The following is a 26,914-nucleotide window of genomic DNA, read 5'->3' as shown; positions in this document are numbered from 1 at the left end:
AAATGTAATTTGGTCCCGGAACACTGTAATGCCTTCTTCTGAGTCTCCTAGCTCTTCTCTGTCGTATACCTTCTGGGTCCAAAACAGATTGCACTGCATACACTAGGTTTCTAGCGACCCACAATCTTGCTGCTCTGCATCTCTCAGTCATCATCCGGTATCCATGGAGACGCCCGGGGCCTCGTAGCTGGTCAGCTATGTAGTTAACGACATCAGGCTCACTTAGATTGCGCCACCAATAAAGCTGAAGTCTTGCCAACCGTCTTCTTAGATGACACAGACTAATGTGTACATTATCTGTAATAGCAAGGCATAAAGCTATTTCAGCCTGTGTCAGGCCTTGATTGAAAATATATGTGATGCGTTTATCGATATTCTCCTGCTCCTCTGACATTGCTACACTGAATGATATTTCCTGCAATGATTTAATAGAAGACTATCGTTTTGTTTTCTCGAGATCTCGAATTAATTATCTCGTTATCACAGGAAAACGGAGGAAAATTATCTCGTCATCACAAGAAAACGGAGGAAAATTATCTCGTTATCACAGGAAAACGGAGGGGAATTATCTCGTTATCACGAGAAAACGGAGGAAGATTATCTCGTTATCACGGGAGAACGGAGGGGAATTATCTCGTTATCATGGGAAAATGGAGGAAATAAAATGTATGTATGTATGGCTGTTTAGGGCTTCCGTAAAATACACCCATTAAAAAAAAAAAACAATTGCAATAACATTAACTTGGTCGTCTTAGTCTGAAATCTGCCTCAGTCAAATGCAGATAAATGTAAACATTACTGTCATAACTTACAGTATCCAGAGTGTCTTTAATATATCAGGACTGACGACAGTATTAAACTGGTGTGGTAACTACAAACTGTGGCTGATTGTCCGGTTTACATCCGATCTGTCAGTCCCCTGAGGATTCACGCAGGAACGCCGCTGCTTCCTTTGGTGTTTTGAAGAGTCTCCTCTTCCCATCGGGGAGCGTGATCCTCAGTATTCCTTCCTCCGCTTCACTAAGGTGGTGCTCAGGTCGGGGAAAAACATCACCAGCTTGTCTTCGTAGGTGATGGGCCTTTTTCCCTGGATAGCTGTGAGGCGATGCAAAGGATTCTCTCCCAGTCCTGATATTTGAGCAGCCGAATCAGAACGGGTCTCGGCCTCTGATCAGCAGGTGGACGGGGTGCCAGGGCGCAGTGCGCTTGCTCGATTATCAGTGGCTCCTTAAAGTGTCCCGGTCCTAGGCTGGTATCCAGTTGACAAAAAAGTTGACAGGATCATTCCCTTCACAGCCTTCTCGCAAATTAATGAGGCGTATATTATTGCGTCGGCTGTAGTTCTTGAGCTGGTCGACTTTATCCATTAGGAACTTGTTCTCCTTTCTCAGCTTGGTAACACTAGAGTCGAGCTCCACCAGCTGGTCCTCCGCTGTGCCAAGACGCTCCTCTGTTTCAGCAACACAAGAGCTCAACTTGTCTAGCATGGTTTTCAGTCCAGAGATGGACTGATTTAATTCTGCCGTTTTGGAGTCAATCTTTTTAGAGAGAGCCTCATTGCCATTTCTTATCTCCTGGAGGAGAATGGGTAGATCTCCGCCGCTCAGGTGTTCCTGTGCTGTTGCCGCCATCATGCTAGCTTCCTCGTGGTCGCTCTCGGTAGTTTTTTCTGCGGCTGTCAGGCTCCGTTCACTCGCTTTTTCTTGGCTAGGAAACTTTTTCCTGGATCTCAAGTCCATACTGCAGTTGTACGACCAAGTTATAAGTGGGTTTGGGTGTTTGAAATAATTTTAAAACGGATTTATTCAGAGAGCCCCCGGACCAGCATCTTACTAGCTTCGCCGCATCACGTGACTCCCTAAATATTGTTTCTTTATCTGAATTACAAAAAGCGTGTTTATAATTTATATTGAGCTTGAATATTTCCAACACTTTATTTAGCTGAGTAAATTTTAAGTAAGATTTTGAATGATACATCTTTCACTTTATTATTGATACCATATTAGTTTGAACAAACAATAGAACAAGCCTTTTTTCCACCATCAATCAGCCATGATAGAGGACAAAAAGAACTTGCTGCAGGAGGTGTAACACAGTCCAGAGTATTTCTGATGTCTCTGTTACAGCACGGTTTATTCAGAATATCAATATTTCCAATAAAAATATGCTTAGACCTGATATCCATGGGGACAGCATCAAAAATAATAGCATATTTTTTTGGTGTAACCTGTACCTTGAATTTCTGAAGAAATTCTGCAGCAACATACCCAAATACAAAAACCAGAGTGCTAAAACTCAAATTTGTGATGTCATATGCTATGAAGACTGGAGCTGCTCCACAGACAATGAATTTTTAGCTCATCTGAAGAAAACTAACATTCAGTGGGTCCACAAAATCAGTCTCCCATTCATTGTCTATGGATCAGCTCCAGACTTTATACCCCATGACATCACAAGTTTGAGACTGCCTTCTCTGGTTTCTGGCTTTGAGAGAGAGTAGCTCATGTTCACACAGGGGCGGAAATCCCGGGGGGGACAGGGGGGACATGACTCCCCCTTCAGTAAAGCTGTACCCCCCTAGAATCATTTGAGACACAATTAATAATTTTTGAACAATGCAGTAGTATTTATTAAAAGCACAATGTAAGCAGTGCTCATTATAATCCCGCAATAATGTGCTATTTAAATCTTAAAAGATTTAGTCCTGCCCTCCCATTCCTAGTAGTGGTATATCCCACACTCTTACACAAGTTACAACACATCCCATTTACTGTTACAACAAGCCCCAGGCCCAGGCTGATAATATAAACTGTCTGCAACATTTCTCCTGCATTGTCCTTATCCGCTGCGAGGGTCATAAGGACAGAGGGATGTCGTATGCTGTAAAGCCCTGTGAGGCAAATTGTGATTTGTGATATTGGGCTTTATAAATAAAATTGATTGATTGATTGATTGAATTGATTCAAAAGCCTACTCAATTACGAGTGCTGCTAAGCTAAAAGCTAATGATTAAGCTCAGAGTTTAGTGATAGAGAGGACAGGAGAGAAAGAAGAGGGAGAGGACAGGACAAGAGCAGTCAGTGGCGGAGCAATGGGTACCTGTCTGTAGGGGTCAGGGTACCTTCAGGCAGTTCGTTTTTTCATTTTAAACCAAAAACAAAAAAACAGAAATACCATGGTTTTCCTGTTTTTTCCTTTTTGGATTAAAACGAAAAAACGAGAAAATGGAGCAGTTTTTCCATTTTTGTTGTCAGAATCAAAAAACGAAAAATGACAAAACCAAATTCAAATAACAGCCCGATTTTGTTTTTTTGCAGATTCATTTTTTCATTTATTGTTTTGGACAAAAAGTAGAATGGCGGTGACAGAGGCGGAAATAACTTCAAAATAAAAGACAGAAAGATAAGATTGCCTATAAAACTTATAGATATCCTATAAAACTTTCCCATGTATCTTTTATTTCCACTTACACCTGATGTTTTGCGCATTTTGAAAAGCTGCCTGCCATTGCTGTGAGGAACTTTTTATTCATAAAAATAGAAATAAAATGTTATGATCGCAAATTTTATGGCTACAGTAAAACTTGTAAAAATTAATTGTAGAATCTTTATTTCAAACATAAATAAAAATAGAACAAAATGTAGGTGATCAGTAAGGTAATCAGTCATACAAAATAAAAATAAAAAACAATCATAGTAACAGAGGTAAATATTTAGCGTTCGAAAAGGAGTAGGTAGAAGTTATGCAATTATCTTGACCTACTCCTTATTTCTTTTTTAGATATTTTTTTGGCCATTTTTGCCTTTAATGGACAGGACAGGTCAGTGTGAAGGTGGGAGAGAGAGAGAGAGAGAGAGAGAGAGAGAGAGAGAGAGAGAGGGGATGACATGCAGCAAAGGGCCACAGGCTGGATTCGAACCCGGGCCGCTGCGGCAACAGCCTTGTACATGGGGCGCCTGCTCTACCACTAAGCTACCAACGCCCCACCGACCCCTTATTTCAAGTAAGTTTACTACAATTAAATATAGATTCAGAGATGCATATTAGCATGCATATATACATAATCAAAGAAATACAATCACAAATGCGAGCTGGAATAGTTCTGGTTCTGACTATATGTAAATGATACGAGAAAACCTAGTTGTAATGTGGAATGGATACCCATGGAAGGAAGATTCTTACTATGCCAGCTGTGCTTCATATTCATGCAATCTACTGTTTTTGAACAATCTTTTAAATTTGTTTAAAGTGCTGCTGTTTTTCATTTCATCTGTACATTCATTCCATATTTTGACTCCTTTGACTGTGATGCTGTGATATTTGGAATTGGTTCTTACCAAGGGTTTATTGAACATGTCGGATCCTCTCAGGTTATGGTGTTTGTCTCTTGCTTGGAATAGATTCTGAATATTTTGTGGCAATGACTAGCCACAATGATTAGCTTTATACATAATCTGTGCAGTTTTGAGGTTGACTAAATTTGAGTGTTTTTAGTTTGATAAAGAGTGGGTTTGACAGTTCACTGTAGGTGGTTTTGTTTACTATTCTTATCGCTCTTTTTTGTAGTGTAAATATTGGTTTGGTGTTGGTACTGTATGTGTTCCCCCACACCTCCACACAGTATGTATGGAAGTACAAATGAGCAGTACAGAAGGTATAATGACTTTTGACACACGAGATCTTTAACTTTGTAAAGGATTGCGACTGATTTTGATATTTTATTTTTAATATAATTAATGTGTGGTTTCCAACATAGTTTATTATCAATTATTACTCCAAGAAATTTTATTTCAGATACTCTTTCTATTTCTATATCATTTATTATGAGTTTTTTGCTTGTGGAGGTTGCACGATTTCCAAATATTATGAATTTAGTTTTGCTTAAGTTCAGTGTTAGTTTATTGTAGTCAAACCAACTCTTTAGTTTTTTTAAATCATTTTCCACATCATCCAGAAGCTGTTCCAAGTTGTTGCCACAGCACAATAAGTTGGTGTCATCTGCAAATAATACTGTTTTCATTATTTTGGAGATTACACATATTTCATTGATGTACAATAAAAATAGCAATGGTCCCAATTCAATTCAATTTTATTTATAAAGCCCAATATCACAAATCACAATTTGCCTCACAGGGCTTTACAGCATACGACATCCCTCTGTCCTTAAGACCCTCACAGCGGATAAGGAAAAACTCCCCCAAAAAAAACCCCTTTAACAGGGAAAAAAAACGGTAGAAACCTCAGGAAGAGCAACTGAGGAGGGATCCCTCTTCCAGGACGGACAGACGTGCAATAGATGTCGTACAGAACAGATCAGCATAATAAATTAACAGTAATCCATATGACACAATGAGACAGAGAGAGAGAGAGAGAGAGAGAGAGAGAGAGAGAGAGAGAGCGAGCATGAAGATGAGCATGAACATGAGCTCCTGAATATTTTTGCTTTTTTGGATGTTTTAAAGTGAGATAAACTACTGTTCTTCTAAGAGCTGGAAGAAAACAGAAGAGAAAACCGTTGTTTCTAAAAAAAAATCTACCAAGAAGGAAAAAAAACAGCAAAAACCTCAGAAAACAGTGATAGACTGGAAAACAACGGAACCAACTGCCAAACTGACAGTTAGCCTAACTGTCCAACCAGCAACAACAAAAAAAAAAGGTCAAGCAAAGAGGAGGAAAACAGCTGAAGACGCAAGTGAGTGAACCATCAGAAAGAAAATATAACATTTAAAAAGAGGAAACAAAAAATTGCTGAACACTAAATAAACTTAAGCTAGCATAACACAGCTAGCTGTAAACAAGACCCTTAGCAACTGTTGCCAAGGAATTTAAATAGCAGCAGTTCAACAGCAGCAGAGCCTGATGGAATCCACCAAAGGCTGTACAGAGGCTGTTCCTCTCCTCTATCCTCCTGATGTAACCAATGAGACTGCCAGGAAGGCATTTAAACAAAAACTGCTAAAAGAAAGACCAGAAACCCTGTTTTCTGATCTTTACAAGACCGGGGAGGTCAGCAACCTGATCCTCTTCACAGACCAGCCGCTAGCATGGCACTCTGCCATCAGTGCCCACTACCCCTCTGTCAAAAAAGAGGGGATCTGTAATGGCTGGAAAATAAAAATAAAAGAAGCAGAGGATTCAGATACTTCCATGACGACAGTAAACTTATACAAGAATGGGACTATCATGGTGCAGGGGAACCTCAAACTGTTTGAGATGGACTTCCTCCTTATAAAGGAAAGAGCCCAACAGCAGAGATCTAGCTCCACTGACAGTTCCCAGGTCCCAGCTCCCAGCTGCCTAACTACTGAGCAGCCCCCTGAAGAGAAGGAGCCCACCAGCCCAGAGCAGGTCCAGGACACCCAGCTGAACCGCACCATCACCGAACTGAAGGTGAAATTCACAGAGCTGGAGAGAGAACTAGTACAACTGAGAGAGCTGATCAGCCAACAGCCATGCCAGCCCACCACAGCTCAGCCTGATCCCTGCACCATCAGCACAGAGCTGGGCATGCTGAGGCAGGACAGGGACAGCTGCAGGAGAAAGCTGAGCCTGCTCAGGACTGAGATCAGAGAGCTGCATCAGGACAGAGAGCAGCGTCTAGCAGCACTGACAGCTCTGACAGAGGAGGTGAAGGAGCTCAGAGGAGAGAGAGAGGAGCACAGGAGAGAACTTACCTCTCTGTCAAAGGAGGTGGAGGAGCTCAGAGGAGAGAGAGAGGAGCACAGGAGAGAACTTACCTCTCTCTCAAAGGAGGTGAAGGAGCTCAGAGGAGAGACAGAGGAGCACAGCAGAGCACTCACCACTCTGTCAGAACAGCTTCAGGAGAGAGGTGGAGCTACACAGGACCTGGATGAAAAACTAGACCACAACCAGGACCCTGTGAGCAGCCAGGACCCACCAATCCAAGAACCTACCTCCACCCCCAGCTCCACATCCAGCCCACAGACCAGCACCTCCCCTCATTCCACCAGACCAGCACAACAGAGAGAGAAGACAGACATTGTCCTCCTCATCGACTCCAATGGAAAATTCCTTAATGAAAAGAAACTTTTCCCCACCCACAAAGTGGCTAAAATCTGGTGTCCAAACACCCACCAAGCCATAGACCTGCTGTCAGAGGAGCGGCTTGGATCTCTGAGTCACATCATCATCCACACTGGCACCAATGATCTGCGGAGCCAGCAGGAGAGGGTGTCAGAGTCACTCAAGAGAGTGATAGAGAAAGCCTCCACCACCTTCCCCAACAGCAGAGTGGTCATATCCACTCTGCTCCCAAGGAAAGACTTCCACCCTGACACCATCCACAGGATCAACAGCAGCCTGTCCAGAGACTGTGCACGGAGACCCAATGTCCACCTAGCCCACCACCCCACCCTGGACATCAGCTGTCTCTACGACCACGTCCATCTGTTTAAAAGCACAGTCCCCATCTTCGCCCAAACACTGAAAAGCGTCGCTCTCAACAGAGACCAATCCACGGCCCGCAGAAAGAGCACATCAGCCCACAACCCCCACAGAACACCAAGACATCCTCAACCAACATCCAGACCAACACAATGGAGACAAGACCACCCTCAGCCCCACCCACATCATGTCCAAATCAGACCCCACCAAGGCAACCATGATCCCCCTCAAGCCAGACCACAGTCACTCCTGTCCATAGGGGCCCCACCCCAACCACAGCGACAAGAGCCACACCCTGGCCCACTGAGTTATGCCCAGGTGGTCCGGAGAGCAGTAGAACCAACCTTAACCACCCCCCCACACAATGAACTGAAGGACATTCAGCAGATGCTCAGCCTGCTTTGCTCTCATCTGATTGGACAGGTACCACAATAGACACTGTATGAATTATTATTATTAGAGTATTTCTTGTTCTCATACAGTTTAAAAAAAAAAGGACATTTACATTGTACATAAGTATTGATTATTTAATATACCAGTTATTGATTTGTTACCTTTTATAATATGTCATGTAGATACTCTTAAATTATTTTCTTTGACTTAGTAGTTTGTCTCATTTTGATCACCAAATGCAGCCTTTTGAGTTTTAAATGAAATCTAAATCTTTTGTCATCTCTTGTTTGAATGTTCAGGGTCTGAGATCTTCTGCTCTTGGCCTTAAGAGCAGGACCTCAGACTTTATTAGAGAGTTAGAAAATGCAGATGTGTTTATACTGCAAGAGACTTGGTGTAGAGGAGATGTCTCCACTGGTTGTCCCTCAGGCTACATAGAGATAATGTCCCCGTCCACCAAACTAAAGGGAGTAACACAAGGAAGGGATTCAGGGGGAATGCTGATCTGGTATAAGGCAAACCTTGTACAATACATTGAATTAATCAAAAAAGGAGAATTTTCAATTTGGCTCAAAATCAAAAAAGACCTTATCACCACAGATAAAGATGTATTCCTGTGTGCAGCATATATCCCCCCATCACAATCCCCTTATTTTAATGAAGACAGTTTCTCCATTCTCGAAGATGAGATTAGTTACTTTCAGGCCCAGGGAAGTGTACTGATCTGTGGAGACCTGAATGCCAGGACTGGTACAGAACCAGACTTTATCAGCACACAGGGAGACAAACATATACCTGGTCAAGTCAGCATCCCCCTCCCTTCACACCCCCGCAGAAACAACTTTGACAAAACTGTCAATAAAAGTGGGCACCAACTACTGCAGCTCTGCCGAACATTGGGTCTGTACATGGTTAACGGTCGGCTTCAAGGGGACTCATTCGGTCTTTACACTCATAGCTCTCCTCTTGGCAACAGCACAGTAGACTATGGCATCACTGACCTAGACCCCTTCTACCTGAGAGCATTTACAGTCAGCCCCTTAACCCCCTTATCAGACCATAGTAAAATCACACTCTACATTAAAACGACAGCAAACGACCCTCACACAGTAGAACCCTGCAATCTGACCTACAGAAAACAACCTTATAAATGGACAAACAAAAGCAAAGACGAATATCAGACAGCAATCAAAAATCCAATCTTTCAATCCCATTTAGACTGTTTTCTTTCCACCTCGTATCCCCTCAATCAGGACGGCCTCAGACAGGCTGTACAGGACATGTACAACATATTTGACCATGTGGCAGACTTATCCAGTCTGAAAAAGCGCCAGCACCACAGACCAAGAGACCCGACCAATGACAAGTGGTTTGACACAGAATGCAGACAACTGAGAAAAACTCTCAGAAATGTGTCAAATCAAAAACACAGACAACCTGACAACCCTGAGCTCCGCCTCCAGTACTGGGAAACACTGAGAGTATACAGAAAAACACTCAGAACTAAAAGAGAACAGCATGTGAGGCATCAGTTACAAATAATTGAAGAGTCCATTGACTCCAATGACTTCTGGAAGAAATGGCACTCTTTCAGCAAACCACAAAAAGAAGAATTGGCTATTCAAAATGGTGACATCTGGAAAAATCACTTTGAAAGTCTGTATACTGCTGTTCCCCTGAATTCGGCCCAAAACAATCTTCTCAACAAATTACAAATTTTAGAATCAGTCATTAAAGACAACCAGAACCCCCTAGACTACCAAATTACTGAAGCAGAGCTGCTGGCTAAAATCCAGGCACTGCAGCCAAAGAAAGCCAGCGGTCCTGATGGCATTTTAAATGAAATGCTAAAATTTGATGACCATAAATTTAACATTGCCATATTAAAATTATTTAACCTTATTCTGGGTGTCGGACATTTCCCTGACCTCTGGAGTGAAGGAATCATCACACCAATCTTTAAAAGTGGAAACAAATTCGACCCAAACAATTACCGAGGCATCTGTGTCAGCAGCAACCTGGGGAAGTTGTTCTGCAGCATCCTAAACAGCCGACTGCAAGACTTCCTCAGAGAACATGATGTCCTGAGCAAGAGCCAGATAGGATTCACACCCAAACATAGAACAACAGACCATATCTACACCCTTCACACCCTCATTAATAAAGACGTCCACCAAAACAAGAGGAAAATCTTCTCTTGTTTTGTGGACTTCAAAAAAGCATTCGACTCAATTTGGCATGATGGACTGTTCTTAAAATTAATTGAGAAGGGTGTAGGGGGGAAGGTCTATGACATCATCAAAACCATGTACAGTCATATGAAATGTGCTGTTAAAATTAACAACATGGAAACAGATTTCTTCCCCCAGAGTAGAGGAGTAAAACAGGGCTGCAGTCTCAGCCCCACCCTCTTCAACATTTATATCGATGAATTGGCCAAATCACTAGAACTATCTGACATCCCTGGTCTCACTCTGTCTGACACACAGGTTAAATGCCTACTTTTTGCAGATGATCTCATATTGCTGGCTCCATCAAATGAAGCACTACAACAGCAACTGGATCACCTGCAAACCTTCTGTCAGACCTGGGCCCTGACAGTTAATCTGGACAAAACCAAAATTATGATATTCCAGAAACGACCCAGGGGTCAGGGAGACCAAACCAGGTTTTTCCTGGGCTCTCATGAGGTGGAGCACACACACGACTACACATACTTAGGACTACACATCACGTCCACGGGAAACTTTAACCTGGCTGTTGATGATCTCAGAGAGAAGGGAAGAAGGGCTTTCTATGCTATAAAGAAATCTTCAAACATTAATATACCCATTAGAATCTGGCTCAAAATATTCAAATCTATAATTGAACCAATTATTCTGTATGGTAGTGAGGTGTGGGGTCCTCTTGCAAATCAAGATTTTGAAAAATGGGACAAACACCCCATCGAAATCCTGCATACAGAGATTTGCAAGAGCATCCTTAGAGTGCACAGGAACACCCCCAACAACGGGTGCCGAGCTGAGCTAGGCCAATTCCCCCTTTTAATTAGAATTCAAAAAAGAGCCATCAAATTTTATAAACACCTTAAAACAAGTGACCCCAACTCCTACCACTACAAAGCTCTGCAATGCCAAGAGGAGAACATGGAGAAGAGCCCCCTCAGCCAGCTGGTCCTGAGGCTCAGCTCCTCTAACAGCACAAGACCTCAGGACAGCCCTCACACAATCTGGACCCACCAAATTATAGAGAAACAAAAAGAACATTACATTAACTATTGGACATCGACCACAAAAATGCAAAGCAAACTTCAGTGTTATTTGGCTCTAAACAGACAGTACACGGTGGCAGAATATCTGAGCACCGTGACTGATGAGAAACTGAGGAAGACTTTGACCATGTACAGACTCAGTGACCACAGCTTGGCCATAGAGACGGGCAGACACAGGCAGACCTGGCTGCCCAGAGAGGACAGGTTGTGTGAGGTCTGTCCACACAGACAAGTGGAGACAGAGACACACTTCCTGTTGCACTGCAGCAAGTATGAACACATCAGAGCCGACTTCCTCTCAAAAATAAAACATAAAGTCACTGACTTTGATTCTCTGCCTGATCAAACTAAAATGCAACACATCCTTGGAGAGAACAGAGTCAGCAGCTTAGCAGCAGCAAAATATGTCAGGTTATGCCACAGCCTGAGGGACAACCATCACAACACCTGACACACCTGTCTATATTTACAGTCCTTGTAACTCACAACCTACATTTTTCTTTATTCATTTTTTTTTTCTATATTATATATTGGTGTATTGTATTGTAGATTGGTGTATTTTGTATTATATATCATATAATTAATCTTTTTTTTTATAGTTTTCTGACTTACTTTTATTATTGTACTTTATTTGTAAATTTTTAATGTCTTTGGCAATATTGTTAATCTACAGTCATGCCAATAAAGGTTATTGAAATTGAAATTGAGAGAGAGAGAGAGAGAGAGAGAGAGAGAGAGATGCAGGTAATGACAGTAGCTTACAACAACATTAATGAAAGTAATAATATTATAGTTATAGTTCTGGCTACTGTGGTACAATATGTTGAAAGTATGTATTAATATCTGACAGTATACTTGTGTGACAATAGTCATATGTGTATAATAAACACAGAACAGATCCCTGTGGAACCCCAAAAGTGACATCCTTCAGATTAGAGTTGACGTTATAAATATGAACATATTGACTTCTATTTTTTTCAGGTAACTACTTACCCATGTTAAAGCAACCCCTCTAATTCCATATTTAAATAACTTTTTTTAATAATAAGTTGTGATCAACAGTGTCAAAGGCTTTTTTCAGGTCAAGAAATACACCTATTGCATATTCTTTATTTTCAATTGCTGTTGTTATTGAATCAACAAATTCAATTATTGCATGTGCAGTTGTTCTTTTGGATCTGAAACCATATTGCTGTTCACATAGTATATTATTTTTTGTGATGAATTCATTTAGTCTTGTGTAAAACATTTTTCCAGTATCTTGGAGAACTGTGGGAGTAATGATAGTATGTGTTTATCTCCAGTTTTGTATATTGGCATGACTTTTGCTTTTTTCATTTTGTCAGGGAAAACTCCAGTTTTTAAAGATAGGTTGCAGATGTATGTGAACGGTTTCACCACACACTCGATGATTTCTTTAATCAGATCCATATCAATGTTTTTGCAGTCTGTGGATTTCTTGCTCTGAAATGATTTGACAGTATCCAAGATTTCTTTCTCATCTGTTCCCCTTATAAACATTGAGTTGGTAACACTCTTGGTAGTATTTTCAAAGATTTTTTCAAAGTAAGTTACTGTCTCATTTTTACAGTGAATTATTGTGAAATGACAGCTGTATACTGTGATCTCACAGTAGTTGTGCCTGCACATTACTGTGATTTACCAGTATGCTCCTGTAAAATTACTGTATTCAAGTATAACCTCACAGTTAAAGCCGATTACATTACTGTGACAACAGTGTGATAACAGTGTGTTCCTGTGTAATTACTGTATTTACTGTAATGTCACAGTTTGGATTACTTTGATTTAGCACTGTGCTTCCATAAAGTTATTGTATTACACTGTATTCTCATAGTTAAACTCCATATATTAGCATACTATGATTTAGCAGTGTACTTCTGTAAAATTACTGTATTTACCTGCATGAATTTCACAATAAAGTTCTGAAAATGGTTAAGTATCACAGTTGTAGTCTTCACGGTGATAATGATGTAATTTATTGTGAAATATTACAGTTACATATTGTAACTTTCTGGAAATAATTTAGTCATAGAAATAACATATTGGAATTCTTCATTTAACCAGTGTTTCCCATTAAGGTGAGACACCCCAGGTAAAGACATAGTTTTTTTCATGCACCGGTCAATTTTGAGATTTGGGGCTATTTTGCTTCCCTTACATGCCTTCTTTCAGACTAGCAGAGAGGAAATATCCAAAATACACATTTTGATGTTTATTTAAGTCCAAATTTCTGTTCTGGAAATGTATGCAAAAAGTGTACATTAAATTAGACAATGCCTTATTTGCAAATTTTAACATAAAAAACAAACAAACAAACCTTGTAATAAAAAAAAGCAAACAGTCTAGATGTTAATTATTAACTGGGGAAGTTTCATGGTGATATCTGTTAGTTTACATTTTTACCCTCCTTTTTTATCTTTTGTCTAAGAATGTATGCAATTTTACAATACATATCTGTGAAGGCTGTTTTCTCAAAGTAAGTTTTTTTCTCATACTCTGAGCCAAAAATCTCAACTTTGGTAGCACTTCATTCATTAAACTTTCCAGTTTTATTCTTATCTATATTCTGAAGGTGTCTGTTCATATGCCATTCAGAGCCTGATTTACAGAACATTGTATTCCTAAAAACAGCCACATTTAGTGGCTGTTGACAGTATTTTCTGATTCATAGAGTGATAATGAGATATCCAAAACTCCCTCTGTAAAAACCTTTGGCTGTAATATGACAGCAAAGTTAAACAAGAATTTTGAACCTGGTTTTACCCAGTGTTCAGATTTCTGTTCTGGAAATGTCTGCAAATCAATGCATATTTCATTAGACAGTGCCTATTTACATATTAAAACATAACATTTCGGAAAACTTAATGTAAAAATAATATAAAAATATCAAAAATAATTGTCTTATGTACATAATTAACTGAGGGAGTTTCATGGTGCTATCTATTGGTTAAAAATTTACCCTGTTCACCTGGGGTGTCCCCTCTTAATAATAAATGAATAAAGAATGAATAAAGAAAAACAAATTCTCTGTTACTTGACATTCACAGTATTCATCTGATATACTTTTCCCTCGCAGAAACAATGTTTGATTTAATCCTGTGTAGTTGAACCTTAGTCTTGTCAAAACTGTCTCATCCTCTAAACACACCCTGTGCATTCATGGTTTTCTGTACACTGTGAAATTATCTTACCTTATCCGTTGTTATCCCTGTCCTATCTGTCCTACCATTTTTTCAACGTTTCTTTCTTGAGGATCCTCTTAACTTCTCCTTTATCAAAAAGTAGGCTATATTTATGCCATCTTCCAGCCTGGTTGCTTTTTTTGGCTTTTTGTCTGCTCCTACATTCCCTTTTTATTCTCTCATGAGCAGAAACCCAGCAGAATAGCACTTCCACACCTACCAAATTAAATCTGAATAAACTCTGAATCTCCAACATCAGGCCATATAAACACAATTAATATGACAATTTAAAACAGATTCCTGTTCCTTTGCTGAATGATCCTTGTCTTTCTATGCAAATCATTTTTTAAAAAGCTGAACAAAATAAATAATAATAATTAATAAATAATATCCACATTTATCTGGCACAGAAGAACTGCATGGACTCGCAACATCTACAAAGCTCTAAATTGGCTGGGGCCTTAATTTTTTACACCATTACTGGTAGGCAAACATTGTCTCGCTTTCTACATTTAGAGATGGTATAGCCTCTATTTGGTCCACCATGGAAATAAATTAAAGTTTGCCTGCCTCACCTATATCCTCAGTGTGTTCCGTCTGACCTGTGAAAGAAAACAACTATCTTAGATATACTGTGGTTCAGAACACTCAAAATTTGTTCCAGTGTTTGCTCTATTTTGGCTTTAAATATCACTTGAGACACTTTTTTTACTCCGGCCCTGATGGACCCGGTGTTTAAATTATAGCACAGAAAGCGTATTGTTTTTAAGGATCTTTTTGTAAATAATTTACTCATCAATTTTGATGATTTACTAAAAAACTTTGACATTCCTAGATCTAATTTTTTCAGATTTTTACATGCTCGTAGTTTCACCATGAAACAATATACAATATTCCCCCTCCTCCCATCAAACTGCCCTCTTAAGAAATGTTTGAGGTCTGAGTCAAACCTTAAAGGACAGATTTTTAGAGCATATTGTGGAGGTGCCGTGAATAACAGAACAGGAGACGGAGATGAGTCGAATCTGCTTTAATCTCCACATAAAATAATGTACACTGTACAGTGAGGCAACAACATGCTAACTGCTGGAACCGGAACCACCAGACACTCTCTCTACTACATCACCGTTTCTCTTAAAGGTACAGTCCTTTGGTGAATGTCTCTCTCAGTTTCTCTATATGGGTCACCACAATATATTCTAATCCGGCACATAAACCCTCTGCCACTGACCAGGACAAAAGATGCCTGGGAGTGAGACATGATGATCCCAGTCTTACCGTTACTGTTAAAAAAGTATAAATAAAGTGTTCAAAAAAAAAAAAAAATCTCCAACATGAAGTCTTCCCTGTTGGATTTCATAGTTTGCACACTGAGAGGAACTGCTACTGAATCAACACAACATAACACTCTATCTGGTCTCACTTCCTCCACCCACTGTGGGCTGATGATTACTAACATAATTTCTGCTCTATAAACTGACACACTAAACTGATCTTCTTTTTCCTATACAAACTCTCATTGAGGGTACATATATTTCTATGCCTACTTTATCATTTTCATCTTTGGTCCCATTTGTATATGTATCTTAACAACTGTAATATTTGCTTCCTATGACTTTTGCTTTCTAATGACTTGACAGATTTCCTTTCTTACTTTCTTCACATCTCCAGTTATTTTCCAGCCTGCATTCTTGTATTTAGCCTTCATTACTCAGCAGAGACACCTGGTGCAGTTAGGGATAAGGTTTGGTTCAGACTTACAGCAGATATGTGGAAACACATATCCACAGGGAAACAGTCTTTGACAACACACCGGCAATGCTTAAGAAACAGGACATTGCCAAGGACTAAACCAGAGGGCGACAGTGATGCAACACAAATGATGCCAGGCCAGCTGCCATAAAACCCCAAAGAAGAAGAAGGAGCAGAAGGAAGGAATGTTGGGAATACAGCTGATTTCAAGGGGTACGTCCCAAGTCCCTTAAAATTACTGCTAACCACCTAACCTAGCCACCTTACCTAACTGTTTAGCCCCTCCCACTTAGGAAAACATGCAAGGAGTCAGGAGTTAGGAGTGAGGAGCGAGGATTGCTGATAAGAGACATGAGACAGCCTTACTCTGAAGCGTCACGTAAAGCGACGTCCTTTTCTGATGACAGCACGACAGCTGGATCTGCTGCATAATGGAGCCAGCGTTTGACGTACATCCCAAGTCACATTATATTCGCTGATCAAAGCCAGGACAATTAATGATGGGCAAATGTGTTTGTGTGTTTGTGTGTGTGTGTGTGCGTGCGTGGTGTTATATCAACATGTGTGGTTCTGGACATGAGCAGCTGCACATTTAACAGCCACACATCACTGACAGTCTGCTGAACAACACAACGGGTTGTGAATGAAATAAACTTAATTACAACATGACAGTCTTGCACGAATCATTAACGTTACTCTTTGTATTCACGTAGGCATGTGAATTACAGCGTTTCACTGCAAAGAATGCATGTAGCGGTTAGACTTGCGCTGTTTCTCCGCCATCTCGTTCAAATGAGCCAGACGTAGGGGGCGGGTATTTATACGTCAGAGCCTCAAGCTGAAAAAGACTTCCTGTTACGAACCTCTCGTGTTACCTTACTCATCGCACCTAACAGATCCCTCTTAACTCCTAACGCTAACTCCTTACTGGCAGGAAGAAAAGACATGAGACGGCTTTAAAGATGGCGGACCTCGAACGACTTCCGGTTCAAGTAAGGAGTTAGGAGTTAGCAGTATAAAATAAGAGACTTGGGACGTACCCAAGGAGAGTAGGAAGAGGAGATTCCTGTTTTGAAGAGAGTCCTAAAGCATTTGCCCTCAGAGACTGACCACATAATGGCAAACACTAGAACAGGGCTTTATTTAATGGATTTCTACTTCTTCTGCCTATTCTCCACTGAGGTATCAGATGTCTTCCTGCAGGTTCACCTTACTCCAACAAACTCTGTCTTCTGCACATATTATTATTCTGTAGTCTCTCTGCTGCATATTTCCTGCTCCGTACCAACCTCTCACTCACTCTGAGTTTGATGAATAAAGAATATTTCAAAGTTACAGTCTTTGTAGCACAAAGTATGCCACAAAGTGCTTCCAGAGTGCTGCTGAGCTGTGGCAAAGGGACAGTAGAACAAAGAGGGAAGTTGATTCTAAAAGGCTACAACATTATAGATAATAATAATAATAATAATAATAATAATTCTAACAATAATAATGATAATAGTAATAAACTTTATCTATATAGCACCTTTTAGCACAAAGTGCTTTACAATAAGGACATTATAAGCACTGAGTGCTTCACATGAAAATAGACATAATGAACATAAAACAAACAAGACAATTCAATATAAAAAGACATTTAAAAACAGTTTGAAATAGGGATGCACAATATTGGATTTTTTGCCGATATGTAACATGTCATTTGACTTATAACTGAAAAATCCACTGTTTTTCCCCACCTAATTTTAATGATCATCAAGTCTCTTCTGTAGTGGAATTAACATCATACTATGTATGCATACTCTTACTGGGATGGCCCACCAGCAGATGGAGACATGAAATACAATACTTTTCAATGGATGTAATATTCAGTCATTGTGCAAAGTAAGAAAAAGCATGTTGGACGATACTGGTAGATATCGATGATGTATCAATGTTATCAGCATGGTGGTAGATTCTGATATTTCATTTTAAAGCCAAAATTAGCTGATATCGATGACATGCAGATATTATTGTGTGTCCCTTGTTTAAAACAAGGATTAACTGATTCAGCTGCTTCAATTTTCATGTAAAAGTGGTGGTGATTTGAGATCGTATTAATCAAAACCTCATATAGTATCTTTCTTATGTAACCTCTTAGGCCTCCGCCGTCATTAACAATCAGAGTCTATAATTCCGGTGGGCACAAACTCACTAACAGACACTGATGAACTGAAATAGGCGTCTTTCAGATTACCCCCGAATGTCTTTTCAGCAGTTAACCTCACTGAGGGTATTGTCTGTGCCAGGTACAGCTCACAGCTGCCCCAGAATCTACCACCCAGCTGTGGCACTCTGGATCAAATAAAACTCACCACAGTCTTTCTCTGTCAAATCCACCACCCACTAATCACAGCAAAACCATAAACCTTAAAATCACAAAACAAATAATAAAATTATAAGATGAAATAAATCATAAAAAGTCATAAAATCATGATGTCATAAAATCATAGAATTGTAAAACCATCAATCATAAAATCAAGCAAAATACAACGTTTTGCAGCGTGAAGCATAAAAAGTGTTTCAGACCTTTATCAGGAAAGTCAGAGCTAGTTAAAGGCTAAAGTGAGCAGATATGTTTTTTGCTTTTAAAAACATTTAGTGAGCTGGTTTCCCTGATATCTATAGGTAGTGTGTTCCATAGCTTTGGGGCGAAAATGTCCACTTGATTTGACCAACTCAGACTGCTGATGCCTCACATTAGCTTTCATATTACATTTTGTTCCCCGTCACTTAGACTGAAATTGCTTTCAGAAGGGAGTAAGGACAGTAAATTTATAATACTTTAAATGTACATATGAGCATGTAAGTATTTTATCAAATGATTTGAAAAAAAAAAAAACTGTTCAGTTTGAGATTTCCTACTATCTGATTGTAGGCACAGACAGTAATCCATTTCATTTCATCCCCTGTAGAGGTAATGATGATTTAAACTATCACTGTTACCTTCATCATCCTTCAGCTTGGCTTCACGCCAGGTCTGATAGAGGTAGGAGAGGCAATAGGGAGTCCCACAACTGTAGCATTGTGCATAAAATGTCCTGGTTTTTCACAAGTCAAATGTGGCAACCCTACTGACATGTCATATTTTGATGTTTATATCCACTAAAAAGTGGCGTATTTGATAAGTTGGGATGAGAATGTGTGGGCCCTTTACAAACTTTCTTGCTAACTTCACACTTAATCCATGTAATGTGTCCACCACAACAAAAGATCCTCATTGACTTTGCATTCGATTGAGCTTCAGCTTCATATCATGATGTACTGTATAGGTACATCAGACAATGACTGATACTGTTTAAAGAGTGGACCTTGACATTCAGGCTGCTGGTGAAAAAACTAGTATGTCCTCAAGCAGCAGTGCCAGCATTTCAGTTACAAGTCTTGTTTATTTCTGTGTGAGCAGCAGCATTTCCTGCCTATGTGACTGTGGATTTCCTGTTCACAGATCCCTACACCCACTGCAAGCAAAGCTCCAACTAACAGATGCACAGAATGAAAAGAAACAACAATCAGTAGCAGGGTGACACATTTATGCTGTTGTAAGGAGAGTCATTCACAGCTTGTTCAGGACACCTACTAAAAAAAAACAGACTTTCTTTTGCATTGACTGCCTCGTTTCATCAGAATCTGAGTGGACATTAACCTAGAAAACATTTAGAATAAGAGAAACTTTATTTCTGTGGCCTATTTACTGGTGTTTTGTCACCAGAATTAACAAGAACAAACAAATTCCCAGAGAAAATAATCATCATGATGGGTATAATGAGGGAAGAGTCCCATCTTGTTGTACAGATAAACACACAGTAGAACTGAACACCGTGTTCACCCTGCACTTATCATCTCACTTCATACCAGCAGGTCCAGACCACACCATATAAGGTCAGATATACTCAACTGCTTGGTTGCTATGGTGACACAGTTGATAAACTCTGGAGGTAATGGTGTGGTGAGAGTGGTAGAGGATGCTATAGCAGATAATAAATGAGACTAGACCTCCTTCATAAACAGCTATCCCCCATAGACAGCCCGCCCACCACTTATCAGGAGCAATTCTCTTTATCTGCACTCTTTGAACATGCGTCCGTCACTATCACTCCATCAGCACCCTGCCCTCCAGCTCACCATCTTTTCCCATCCTGACGCCTTCTGCATGTTCTTTCTGTCTTCAACACAAAACCAAAACTGCTTTATTGGCATCAACATGTCAGGGATAACTTTGTTCCTTTCTTTCTTTCGTTCTTTCTGGTTTCAATCCAACAACACTCACCTGACTGCTACCTCACTGCATTGACTAAAGAACACAAAGGTGCAATAAAAACTGAAACATTTTACTGGTCTCAATAATGAATACTAAAGTCAAGGAAGGAGCCTTTTGTGCCGCAGTACTGTTCATTTAATTTGTTAATTTGAGGAAGGATATAGTTTCCATTTTGCTCCAAACAGATCTGATGTTTCAGTGCAGTTGTCAGCAGAAGTGTCTATTTCTGCAAACCATGATTATGTTACATTTGCATGTTTCATACATACCATATTAATGTTTGTAAAGTGATGTAGTATATGAGCTAACTTTGTCACTGGGGGATGGAGAGGATGTTGGATGGTAGGAGAGATGCCTGCCAAGCTGCAAACCACTGTTAGAATACCACTGGTATTCACTACATAATAACATACAAATGTGATGCATCAGTAGTCGCAGTAGTAGTAGCAGCAGAAATGTACAATGCCAACATTTTTCCTAGTGATTGGGTTGGATGTTTTTGTTTGCATATTTAAATTTTCAGACAGAAAGGTCAGATATCTAGTACTGACCTTTTCCTGACCTCTATAGAGCCATCAGACATCTGCATCTCTTCATCTCCTGTTCTCATTAAGAACATTAAGAGCACAACCCCCCCCCCCCCCCCGGGGTTTCTGGGTGTTTGTTGTTAGTTTCCTGTCACAAAGGAAGTGCCTCACCCTGCCGCCTGGCTCCCTATTGGCCCCAGATAAACAGTGATTTCGGGGAGGGTCAGAAAGTGGCGAGGGGAAGGGAGCTGCTCAGGAGGATAGATAGAGGGATCAGAATATGGACAGGGGGACAGAAGCACCAGATGAGGCAGAAGACAGAAGGCAGAAGGCAGGCTCATCAGTGCAGAGAACACTCCAAAGAGGGTTGAAGAGAGCAGACGCTTGACTGCTGAGGAGGAAATGACTTTGTGTTGGAGGAGGTAAGCATGCACACAAAAATGCAGACAGAGAACTAAACTAATTTTAAACTCCAGGAAACTCATTAGAATATGTTGGACACATGCAGATGTATTTCATCTTTACCTTTTTCATTTAACAGTTAAAAAAAGAAACAAACATGTTTACTAGTCATTTTGCCCAGTGCTGAGTTCTACATCTTGAAAGTAGCTTGCTGCAAGAATTTTCTAGAATGTAGTGCCATTTGTTTTGTGTGTAGTGCATGTGTGCATCAAGGGTGAGGGTTTCATCAATGGGGGGACACATATGAAACTGAAGGTTTGGGGGTCCTTCTGTATTCTAGTGAATTTTTATGCACCAATTGTACCTTTTCTGCATCCCTTTATGGTGTACTTAGTTTTCATTTTGTCAAAATAAATGTACTCCTCTACTTCCAAGTTTTATTGGAGAGGACAACTGCACATATTCTAAATATTGATGGGGGATATGATCCCTGCATTCCCCTATATCTTCACCTTCAACTGCCTGCATTCTGCTTTATTCCAAAGCACTGATGCAATGTCATCATGAGTTTTGACAAAATAAGATATTTTAGAATTAAGTAACAGACTTAAAGACTTGTTTGAGATTTTATTGCAATGTAACCTCTACAATACTAATAATGTTCTGCTATTCCTCTTCATGCCTTTCTTGGTCTGGTCACTCCCAATCCTTGTACCAGTGTCTTGATACTACAGTGACGCTGGACAGGTTTGGGGGCGGCCGTGCTGAGGACATCAATAAATGATGGCGGGATAGAATATGTGGTCCATACCGAACATTAATGCTCTCTCACTAAGCATTCAATCGTCATTCAAAAAGTTAAAGTACAACAGTCACATTTACAGTTAGGAAAGAATGTTTAAAGGAGAGTTAAACATCAAACAGTTAATCTGCTTCATCAGGGCTGATCAGATTTGATCAACTGTGGTGGGCAACATCAGCAAATAACGATGTAACTGTCATCAGATTCTGATATAAATGTTTCTTAATACTGTTTGGTACAGGGTCAAATGTGACATCATGGTTTACTAATTGAGCTCCACCACTTTCAAAACAACGACACTGTGTTTTTGTATTTAATTCTGATGTTATCCTTTATGTATTTCTTGTGTCGTGATGCCTGCTGCAGATTGTATTTCCCTGGGGATAATAATAAAGTTGAAGTTGAAGTTGAACACAAGTACAGAATTTTCTCTGGTGCAATAAACAAAACTGTTCTACCTTTAGCAAAAATAGTGTGTTTATGTAAGACATCATTCATCATCATTCATAAATGAAAAGGGGTTTTGCAGCCTTAAAATTTTGAATGATATTCAATATTTATCTCATTAAATTCAACAAATCAACGAAAAGACCCAAACTATTGACAAATTGGTCCTACTATCAGATATTGTCACTGTATGCACATTGTCTTTTCTTTAAGAGTAAGGCAAATATGAAAAATTTTATCCCAATTTCTTTTTGTAAACAATTTAGAAATCATTTAATATAAAGTCAATAAACAGATAAGATATCCATTTAAAAACTACCTGATTTATATGGATGGATTACTGATTGTGCCTGCCGGACACAGGCCAAGGGGCCCAAAGTGCAACGGGGCCTGCCTACACTTCCAGTGTAACTAAAATAAACACATACTGACCAGGAAGACACTCGAAATGACCACAAAGGGACACAAAAGAATACCAAAAAAGGGATACAGAAACTGCAAAGAGACACACAGCAACTACAGAAACCAGCAAAACAAGTACAGACACAAAATGACTACAAAGAGATTTAAAACCACTACAAATCTGTGTGTCTTGCTTCTTATGGGGAGATGGTGGGGTCCTCTGTGCCCAAGTATCCACTGTCTTATTATCTGCCCATGCTGATTTCACAGGGTCACAATGTCAGTCATAACAATTTCAGTCAAAGCTCTAGCTAAGCATACAAAGCTAAGTTTGTATGGTTTATGGTTTATAGTCTTAAACATTTTAAGACTTGAGTCACAAAACCTATACTAGATGTACTGCTTGGTTTGAGTCTTGCAAATAAAAATTGTCTGCTGCTTCAGGATATTAACGCTCATTTGTTTCTTTACAGTCCTGATTACGCCCTCCATAAAGAGTCTGGCCAGCTCCCTTCAGGATGCCGCTAACAGACACTCTCTCATTTGTGCACCAGTTGACAGGCTTTAATCTTATACACAAGCATAAGCAAGTGCATTTTGATTTACTCTGTAATACCATTCATTTGGCTTTTTTTTTTTTTTTTTTTAAATATTTAGTGTGGGTCTATGAAATTGTGTGTTAATGTTGATTGTTAACTTTGTGATCTGGTTGCAAACCTTCATCATCATAATAAAGTTTGAAGTCTTTTGTTTTTCTGGTGCCATTTTTTTATGCATCTGGCATCAGAACCCTAATGTATTACACACTAAGTGGGTTTAGGATGCAAAAGTTCTGTATTTGCAATATGGCAGAAACATGCAGTTTTTGAGTCATATAGCAGTTCTTGCACATGCTTGTTTTTAGGATCTCAGTCATAGCCAGTTATACATTAATAAATAGTATATGACAATCCATTTGCATCTGTTCTGGTGGATTATTGTTCTATGATTTAAACAAACACTGAGATGCTTAAGTGTAACTAACTCTAACCAATCCAACCAACAAAAGCAATGAGTACTTCCAATCATAGGGAGTGTAGGGCAGGTCATTCCTTCACTATCATTGCATCCAGCTGGATTTCCCCATTAAAGGGTTTTTTTGGGGGAGTTTTTCCTTATCCGCTGTGAGGGTCCAAAGGACAGAGGGATGTTGTATGCTGTAAAGCCCTGTGAGGCAAATTGTGATATGTGATATTGGGCTTTATAAATAAAATTGATTGATTGATTGATTGATTGATTGATTAGGATTACCTCAGTTTTTGACATCAAGGAAAATTTTAACCTATAAACAAAACTCTAAGATCTTTTCAGTTAAAAAAAAAAAAACCTTAATATGGAATCAGAATCTCATTTCACCATTTCAAGAAAACAAGTCCACAGACTGAATATCTCAGATAAGTTTATATAAACCTCGATAAGAAGAGCCTGTGTATAGCATTATGAAACTGCACCGTGCTTCACGCTTCATTTACCTGGTAATGACAGGAAGCCAACAGAAAAGACAAATGACCCTAGCGGGACATCTAGTGGAAAATACAATAAACTACACCAGAAAATTCACAAATCCCACAGTAGCACTTTCATAGCAACAATGTGTACATGTCAAGTTTGTCTCTAAGAATTTACTGATTTGGTCTGTTGATTATGAATATTATACCATATTCATAAAGAATAGGATCAAAAGCCTTTATTGTCATTGTACAAATAGTATACATTGAGATTACGAGTGCTACATCTGATCAGGTGCCACCTATAGTCATTAAAACAAGCAAGTAAAACATCATCATCATTGTCATCATCATCATCATCATCATCATCAGTCATTCATTAAATCATAAATAAAACACAAACAAATAAATAAAATAATGAAAAAATAAATAAATAATGGATTACACTTAATAGAGTGTTGCCCTTATACGTGGTGGATTGCATCTAATGAATAGCACTAAAAAGTTTGATAAATGTTTCTTTTTCAAATTAAAAGGCGAACACCATCTAAATGAGGAATTCCAACAGATTATTTCCATGGTCTAGGAAAGTTCAATCAGTATTAGTGAACATTAGCTACTCTCTGTCAAAGCCAGAAATCAGAGAAGGAAGTCTCAAACTTGTGATTTCATATAGTACGAAGTCTGTAAGAAGAGCTGCTTTATAGACAATGAATGGGAGACTGATTTTATGGACCCACAGAATGTTAGTTTTCTTTTTTATATATAACTAAATGAGCTTTATTTTGTTGTAGTGTTGTACAACAGTGTTGTACTGTCATCTAGAACATCGTTCACCATTCATTGTCAGACTTTGTACCCTATGACATCACATATTTCAGTTTTAGTGCTCTAGTTTCTGGATTTGGGAGAGTTGTTCATGTTTATTAATATTTTTGGACTGTCTTAGACAAAAGGAATAACATGAATGAATTTTGAAAATGGCTGTCTCCTTTAGATTTGCCTGCTTTTATCCGTGTGATGGTTTGTTGCACCCAATAAAGTAATACAATGTGAACTTATCTTGACTGAAAATGTGATAAAACTGAATAATGTAATAATTTGACCAATAATATAAAAAAATGTTCTGACCTACATTGTTGTAACATTTTTATCCATGATGTAATATTAATACCTAATACCTTTTAAGTGGGTCTTTTTTTTTAATAAAAAAACCCCCAAAACTGATGATGTAATAAAATGTAACAAAATATTTTTTTTCTTTTTAAAAAAGTCTGCTTTTTTTCTCAGAACTGTAATGTGCACAAAAAATCCAAAATGTATATTAATGTTAGTGTCATATTAGCCTACTGAAAACATTAACATTTGACACAATTTCATGTTTTGGAAATGTTAACTCAAGGCTTCCTGTAGTATTTGAAATTTACAACCATTGGCAAGTGGCACGTTGTTATCAGGCAAAAATGTATCAAACTGAAATCCCTATCAAACAGAAATGAACCCAGCCATACCTATGCGGATTGGTCATTGTGGAGTATACATTAGACACAGAGGCCGTTTACACGTACACAGTGATTTTGATAAACGGAGACATCTTCCTTCGTTTGTGCCCTTCGTTTACACGCAAATGGAGATTTCTCCTCTGAAAACGAGTCTTTCTAAAAACTCCGGCCAGAGTGGAGATTTTGGAAAACTCCGGTTGCGCGTTTGCATGTAAACTGAGATAAACGCAGATAAACGGAGTTATAGGCAGCCCACGTCACAGTATGCGCCGGAACTTGCGCCTGTGTAAAAAGTGCGACCTATGTTGCTATGGTGACAATGGATACATGGAAGGCTTGAGCTTCTCGTTACACTGCCACCTACAGGTTTGGCATGCTCTTGTGTATATATACACGGGTAAGTGTAAACGAAGATCTTTTTGAAAACGGAGACGGTGAAATGTCCGTTTATGAAAATAGCCGGCGACGTGTAAACGGCCTCACAATCAGTTTAAAGGAGGGCCCTAGAACCACTGCTTTAACTCTTTTTAACACTTCAACACTTTTAGTCTGACTACTTTTTACAACCCTGATGATTTATTTCCTGATAAAGCAAAGTTTGATTCAGTTTGTGTTGTGTAAATTCCCAAAAATGTAATTAGGTATTAGCCTACTGTAAAAATGTCAACATCAGTGACATTATTGGTAGAGTTATTGTATCATTGGGTTTTGTAACATTTTCAATCAAGTTAAGTGCAAATTTTATTACAGTTTCTGGAAATTATTACATTATTGGGTGCTACCTGGCTGATAACCTTTTTTTTCTTTTTTAATTTTTTTTTTTTTTTTAACACAGTGCATTCAGTGGTCAGTACGTTCAGTTTGTATATAAAGTGGTAAGTGATGACCAAAAATTACAAATTAAAATAATGAGACAAATGAGTACAAACTTAGGGTACAGCAATGCAATTGTAAAAAACCAGACAGACATAAATAAATAAAACAGATAGAAGCATGAACACACACATGAACACACACAGAGGTTT

The 26,914-nt window shown here is 39.1% G+C and overlaps 1 long non-coding RNA gene across 1 annotated transcript; it reads left to right on the top strand.

The window, feature by feature from the left end:
- Nucleotides 1-21,060: 21,060 nt before the first annotated feature.
- Nucleotides 21,061-24,165, top strand: LOC144458680 (uncharacterized). Its single transcript, XR_013488059.1, has 2 exons — nt 21,061-21,269; nt 23,374-24,165. It is a non-coding gene; the product is annotated as an uncharacterized LOC144458680 (long non-coding RNA).
- The last annotated feature ends 2,749 nt before the right edge of the window (nt 24,166-26,914 follow it).

Source organism: Epinephelus lanceolatus, chromosome 18 (genome assembly GCF_041903045.1).
Source record: "Epinephelus lanceolatus isolate andai-2023 chromosome 18, ASM4190304v1, whole genome shotgun sequence".
NCBI classification, from domain to species: domain Eukaryota; kingdom Metazoa; phylum Chordata; class Actinopteri; order Perciformes; family Serranidae; genus Epinephelus; species Epinephelus lanceolatus.
This window is presented reverse-complemented; position numbering and strand designations above follow the sequence as displayed.